This window comes from Lactuca serriola, chromosome 9 (genome assembly GCF_051521515.1).
Source record: "Lactuca serriola cultivar US96UC23 chromosome 9, Lser_US96UC23_V15, whole genome shotgun sequence".
Classification (NCBI taxonomy): domain Eukaryota; kingdom Viridiplantae; phylum Streptophyta; class Magnoliopsida; order Asterales; family Asteraceae; genus Lactuca; species Lactuca serriola.
The window spans coordinates 69,943,081-69,951,148 of NC_136416.1; positions in this window are offsets into that span (position 1 = coordinate 69,943,081).

An 8,068-nucleotide genomic window follows, 5' to 3' on the forward strand; every position below is an offset into this window, starting at 1 on the left:
ACAATTGTTATTGAAATAAGTTTTATACTTATATATATGTTGCATGTATAATGATAATCTAAAAGATAGCCGGACAAGCATTCCTATCCTAAGCTCACAACCAAATAAGGAATATGATTTAAGGTAGAAACACTAGTACTAAGCCAGTTAAATCATAATTATACAATAATATATACATGAATATAGTTTTGATAAATACAGTAATTTAAGAGGTTGAAAAACAGTTTAAAATAGTTTGATAAGTTTATAAAAGCATTAATATCTGAAAATGATTTGTAATCATATGGTAAGTTCTAACACAATTACTTTGTGTTTTGCTTGTATTCTCCCCTAAAAGCATTTAAAAATGGTAAAATATAGGGGTATAAACTCATCTTATGTGAGTGTTCAAGTGAAGATACGGTGTAGTGGTAGTAACAGTCTTCTAGTTTAGAACCCGAGCGAGAAGTTGTATCCTAAACAATAATTATACCCGATATAGAACTAAAGTTAATAAGCTAACAATCTAAGCGATAAATAACACAAGGATTATGTAAGAAACACTTATAAAAAGTGTTAGAATCAACCGAAATTAGGAGTTTTCGGTTACCTGGGGGTTTTTGGTTGCATGATGATTAGAAGAGTTATTGGTGTTCATGGTGTTCTTGGTGAACACAAGAAGATATGGGTGTTTTCGGTCCAAGATATGAAGATTGGAAGGTGTTTTCAGATGATAGTTGAGAGAAAATGTGAGGTTCTTGATTGTGTTCTTGAGAGGGGAAAAAAGTGTTTTCGGTTGGCAAGTGTAAGAGTGAGGGATTGATTTCGGTCCACTTATACATATAAGATCGAAAATATGATGGGACACCTTCGTTAGGACTAGTAAAACACTTAGAATCTCATGCCAATGGATAGGATTTAGGGGTTCTCGGTCAGGAACTCTACACGAGAAATAGTTTTCGGCCGAGAACAGGTATCATGCAAAGGTTTGCGGTCCGAAGGGTTTGCGGCCAAGAACTCGATTTCGGTCCGAGGGTTACACTTATGCGAGGGTTTTCGGTCCTCACATTTGGATCATTATATTGCAACACTTATTTATTAATAGGTTTCGCTATATCAAAACATTGGATAAGCTTCTAATAAATAAATAAATAAACGAGTTTGACTTTATTTAACAAATTTTGACTTTTCTTTGACTTTTACAGACTCGAAAATAACGGGTTGTCACATCATCCACCCGTTAAAGGGAATTTCGTCCCAAAATTAAGTCTAAAGTGATACACATGGAGTAGGGAAGAAGGTGTGGGTACTTTTGTTTCATTTTTTCTTCCCTCTCCCAAGTGAATTTAGGTCCCCGTTTGGCATTCCAGCGAACCTTCACTATGGGTATATAGCTTTGTTTGGTTCTCTTGACTTCCCTATCTAGAATTTCTACTGGTTCTTCAACAAAGTTAAGGCTCTCATTTATCTCTATTTCATCGAGTGGGATCACTAGAGTCTCGTCGGATAGACACTTTTTTAGATTAGACACGTGGAAGGTAAGGTATACGTTGCTAAGTTCTTGGGGTAGTTTGAGTTTGTAAGCTACTGGGCCGATTCTAGCGATAATCTCGAAAGGGCCAATCTACCTTGGATTCAGTTGGCCACACTTTCTGAAGGGTATCATGCCCTTCTAGGGTGAGACCTTTAATAGCATGCGGTCAACAACCTGAAATTCCAAGGGTTTTGTCTTTTGTCTGCACTTTTGGCCATAAAGGGCTTCGAATGGGGCAACCTTGATGCTGGTATGATAGTTTTTATTGTATGAGAATTCGACCAGTGGTAAATGGATATCCAATGCTTTACCAACGTCGATCACACAAGCACTCAACATGTCTTCTAATGTTTGACTCATTCTCTCACTTTGCCCATCGGTTTGTGGGTGGTAGGCTGTACTCAAGTCCAACCTAGTTCCTGGGGATTTTTGTAGTGACTATCAGGACCTTGAGGTGAATCTACTATCTCTATCAGAGATAATAGATATGGTCACACCATGTAGTCGTACAATCTCTCTGATGTATGTTCTTGTCAGTTTCTCCATTTTGTCAGTCTCTTAAATTGGCAGGAAGTGCGCGGACTTGGTTAACCTGTCGACGATCACCCAAATGGTATCGATACCACCCGTTGTCTTGGGTAACTTGGTTATGAAATCCATTGTAATCCGATCCCACTTCCACTCAGGTATTCCTGGTTGTTGTAGTAAACTTGAGGGATTTTGGTAGTCAACCTTTAACTTCGCACAAGTCAGACACTTACCTACAAAGGTAGAAATCTCTGCTTTCAGGTTTGGACACCAATATAACTTCTTGAGGTCTAGATACATCTTGTCTGAACCTGGATGAACAGAGTATCGTGTCTTGTGAGCTTCATTCATGACAACGTTTCTGAATCCACCAAAATTCGGTGTCCAGATCCGGTTCATGAGATATCGAACTCTGTCACCCTTGACTTCTAAGTTCTTGTCCATTCCTCTTAAGGCTTCACCTATCACATTCTCGGGTTTCAAGGCTTCCTGTTGAGCCTCTTTAATTTTTGTAGACAGATATGAATGGATGGTCATGGTCAGTGCTTTTCGAATAAGGGCATCAGCTACTACGTTGATAACGAATTTTGCATTCATAGTCATTTAGTAGTTCTATCCATCGTCGTTGTCTCATGTTCAGCTCCTTCTGATTGAATATATGCTGAAGGCTTTTGTGGTCTGTGAAAATGGTGCTCTTTGTACCATATAGGTAGTGTCCCTAATTTTTTAGAGCAAAAACTACCGCTCCAAGCTCAAGATCGTGAGTAGTGTAGTTGACTTCGTGTGTCTTAAGCTGTCTTGAGGCATAGGCAATGACCTTTCTCCATTGCATACGAACACATCCCAAGTCCTTGGTTGGATGCATCGCAGTATACTACGAAATCTTATATCCCTTCTAGAAGGGACACTATCGGTGCGCTGCATAGGGCTTGCTTTAGCATTTGGAGCACATTTTCTTGTTTCTCTTCCCAGTCGAAGGTTACACCTTTCTGGGTTAAGGTGGTAAGGGGTTTAACGATCTTTGAGAAGTTCTGTATGAACCTGCGATAGTAGCTAGCGAGGCCTAGGAATTGACAGATCTCCGTAGGCGTTCTTGGTGCTGACCAGTTCTCAATTGCTCTAATTTTGGAAGGGTCCACGTGAATTCCCTCTTCGCTGACCATGTGGCCGTAGAGTTCGACTCTCCGAATCCAAAATTCACGCTTTAAGAACTTCACAGAAAGCTTCTCTGCTCGTACTGTTTCCAAGATCTATCGTAATTGCTGACTATGTTCCTCCTTACTGTGCAAGTAGATAAGTATGTCATCTATGAATACTATCATGAATTTATCTATGTAAGGATGGCACACCTTGTTCATTAAATCCATAAACATTGCGGGTGCATTGGTTAATCCGAAGGGCATCACTACAAACTTGTAGTGACCATAATGAGTTCGGAAGGATGTTTTGGGAACATCTTCCTCGAGAACTCGTAACTAGTGATACCCGAATCTTAAATCAATCTCTTAAAAGTAGCTTGCTCCTTGAACTTGGTCGAACAAGTCGTATATGCATGGTAAAGGGTATTGGTTCTTAATGGTCAGTTTGTTAAGCTTGCGGTAGTCGATACACATATGGAACGATCCATCATTCTTCTTCACGAACACGACTAGTGATCCCAAGGGTGAGAAGCTCGGTCTGATGAATCCCTTGTTGAGCAGTTCATTTAGTTAACTGGATAGTTCCTGCATCTCTGCTGGTGCTAGATGATAAGGCGATTTGGCTACAGAGGTAACTCTAAGGATTAAGTCGATTCTGAACTCGACTTGGTGTTCTAGTGGTACTCCAGGGAGATCTTCGGGAAAAATGTCGGGAAAGATTCTCTTTATGTCTTTCACTTCCTGAGTCCTATCAACCACGTGAGCTAAGAACACACGATATTCCTTTCGTAACTACTAATGGGCTTGGATGCACGAGATGATTCGAAGATTCGTTCCTGGTTTGTCGCTATAGACGACTACGGTTTCACCACTCGGTAGGCTAAGGAAAATGAATTTCTCATAACATAGGATGTCTGCACGATGGGGACTCAACCAATCCATGCCGATGATAACGTCGAAAGTTTTTATTGAGATTGGCATAAGGTCGATTTGAAAAGAATAGCTATCTAGAGTGAGGGTGCATCTTATATATATATATATATATATATATATATATATATATATATATATATATATATATATATATATATATATATATATATATCGCTAGTGCTCTCATTCTTCCCGTTAGCCATTTCTACGATAAATGTTTCCTTTAGTGTTTGTGGTTGTAGTTTGAGTAAGTGCTTAAATTTGTGGCTCACGAAACTCCTCCCCGCTCCGCTATCAAATAGTATGCATGCATAATAATTACCGAGGAGAAACATACCCGTGACCACCACGGGATCTGCCATAGCTTCTTCATGACCTATTGCTAAAATTCTTCCCACTCCACCAGCATTTCCTGCTTTTGGACAGTTCCTCTTGAAGTTTCCAATTTCACTGAACCCGTAGCAAGTCTGGCTTACTCCAATACCGGGGAATTGGGTGATTGGTTTTGCCAGGGCCTTACAAAAACATGCAGTGTGCTCTTGCTTGTTGCAGTTAATGCAGTGCATCTCCCCCATAGGGTCCGTGATAATGGAAATTGCACTTGGGGCACTTCGCACAAATTTCCAGCATACTGCTTTGCTATTGCAGGGGTAGCAGGGATTGTTGCGGCATGAACATCCACAATCTGTTGTTTCTTGGCGGGGTTCAATGCCTGTTGGTTCTTCTTTCTGTCCCAAAACTTTCTTTTGTTGTCGTTCACTTTGTCTTGTTCGGGGATAAGGGTTGCTACTTATGGACGGACTCCATGGTCAATGAGTCTTTGAGCTAAGCTTTTGTTGTTATTGAATGTAATAAGGTTCGAAGACAAAACATTCCCCTGAAGTGGAGGAGACAGTCCCCGTATATACCTCTCTATTTTCTTGCTCTCTGTGGGAACCATTCCTAGACACAGAATAGCCAGGTCACTAAATCTATTTGTGTAGGTTACTATGTCTGAGCCTCTCATGACAAGACCCCAAAATTCTTGCTCCAGTTTCTGTACTTCGCCTCTCGGGCAATACTCCCCCATCATCAATTCTTTTAATTTCTCCCAGCCCATTAAGTTAGCCACTATGAGTGTAAGTGACTTGACATGGCTATTCCACCATGTGAGGGCCCTATCAGAGAAAGTGCAGGCAACAAATTTCACTTTGCTTCCTTCAGGGCAGGAACATATCTCGAAGATTGACTCCGTTTTCTCGAACCATTGTGATAGAGCAATGATTCCTCCACGCCCATTAAAAGTCATGGCTTTGCAGTTGGTGAAATCCTTGTATGAACACTCCCTAAGATGTCCATGGCTATCCCCATGATGCGAGTTGGTACTGATTCTAGCCCCACTGGTACCACTAGCGTTGATTTGGGTCAGGGCTGATGTCACAGCCACAGATACTGCAACTTGGAAAACCACAAGATCAAATTGCGGTGGCGGCGGCGTAGTTGGAATTATTGGAGGATTATTGTTGACATGCCTAATTGATTTCCGTGGCGGCATCTTTTAGCTATAAAGTTTTTAAAGATGAAAATGATGGTAAGAATTTAATAGTGACTATAAATCAAGAGACTTTGAACCAACACACACTGGTTCAATATGTATTTTGCAAAGAGTTTGAAATATATTCTACCACAAAAAATAACTTGTAAAATATCATCAAGAATTTTGATAGAAATTTTCCAAAGAAAAGAGGATGCATGTCAATTTCATTGGTATATTAGATGTATAGACTTTGGAAAATTTGACCTTGAATTAGGTCTACAACATACCAACTTAACGAGAAAACTTTGACAACATATTGACCTATCGAAAATGAAATTTCGAGGTCTAACCATAAACATAAAAAAATAACAATAGAGTCTATAAGTAGACTTAATCTATATAAAAAAGAGTGAGTAGGGTATGCCCTACTCGCGAGGAGTGTTGTTCTGCTTCGTACTAGTTTCAGCCCTAGATTTGGCCAACAGGTGTTCTGTTTCAAACACACGCCTTTCTAATGTTGCTTGGCGTAGCCGAAGTTCTCTAACCTCGGATCGGTTGGCAGCCAGTTCCCTCTGCAGTGCATCAGTGTGAGTCCTAGTTAACTCTTGGTCTTCGCTCAGGTGGCGGAGGCGAACCGTGTTGAGTACCATGGTAGCATCAACCTCTACAACTCGGTGGATGGCTGCTCTTTCCTGCTCATCATTACGAGCAACTCGACGTACGAACACAAGGAGGGCTCTATCTGATGAGCTTCGCTCATCAAGGTTGTATAAGCATCGGTCCCTATTATAGGGAAGTTGTTGACCATGTTCACGACTCCACCCCTCTAAGTTTACTACCAACTACGGTGTCGAACCTCGGAAGTTCTGTCGGGGATTGGGATTTTGGGAAACTTGAGGTGGATCATAGACTTCTGGCTCTGATTCAAAGTCTTCCTAAATATCCTTTTCATCCTTTTCCTCGAAGTCTTCTTCTATTGGAGCCACAGGGTCGTCTTCTCATTCCTCTTCGATCCATCCTCCGTTCCCCTGATTGGGAAAGTATGGGTCTCCCAGCAGATGAAATCCAACCATTATATCTACGCGAGAACAGGGGTGTAAGAGATATTAATAAATCTATAGATGGTGTTATCGTGCTATAAATACTCCTATAGTATTTAGATTTATGTCAATTTCTGGTTCTCCTTTGTAGTGAGAGTTGGTAAGTTTCTAGACTTGTTACAACACCACGACCATTCCTAGGCATATGTTAATCACCTCTCGAATAGAAATAGTTGATCAAGCCATATCAATCCCAGACCTGATTATATATATCCCAAGGTCTACTCATGTTATTCAACAATCATAATACTTTTGTTTTGTTCCAGCTATAATACTGATCTAGTATACATGTATGTATGTTAGTATACTTTTTATAAAAATACTTAGATTTTAAAAGTATACTTTTAGTCAGAGCGCTTCAGCCCCATAGCATTTATAGTTGTATATCTTTTTATGGTTTGATATACATTGTTCACTATAATACAATGCTCTGATACCAATCTGTCACACCCCCAAACTAGAATGCCAGAAACGTTCGGGGGCGGAGGACATCATGTATGGTATCATAACAAATGCATAATAGTAAAACAAGCAACAACATCCATTGTATTTAAAATATAGTCAATACATGTGTGTTCTTAGAATTGATTGTATGACACCAAAAATGTATAGCAAAATAAGAGAAGACTCTTGAATAGGCTCCGTCTTCACAAAAACCTAGGTGAATGTACCTATCTACTATTTCCCTGAGAATACAAGTTATTTTGAAAAGAGAGTGTCAACATTTAAGTTGGTAAGTTCATAAGCATTTATTATTAGAAATATGTATTTGTTTCATGAAAGTGTTAGTGTGTTTCTCCAGAAAATCCAATATTTTCTCTATTTAAATGAAAAGTAGTCTTAGGCCTTAAGATCAAAATGTTTGTATGTTATTGTACTCTGAAATAGTATAAGTGTATGTTTTCTTTGGTAGAAAATAGTGTACCGCACTTGTATAAACCCCGTAGTGTATTAGTGCTGGAAAATGATGATAGATAGTCCTATTACTTATAATAAAACTACTGAAGTAATGTTTGTTTTGCAAACGAAAATGTTTAGTTAATGCTTAATGTGAATGAGATTATAACCATAATGAACTGACTAGTGGCCTACACGACTTTCTTCAGGCATCGGAATGTTATGACATTTGTCACCCCTACACCTGCCGGTCCAACTGTAGCTAACAGTCGATGTGTGGGATTGTCAGTCCCGTATAGATCTATACACAAATTCATGCTCTCCCAGGAGACTCTGGTTATAAAATAGGACTTATCATGTAACTTAGGAGGTACCATAAAGTAGTGTCTCACATTCTAGTATTAATTCGTTTACATATAGTGTGTATATGTTTTCTTGTTCT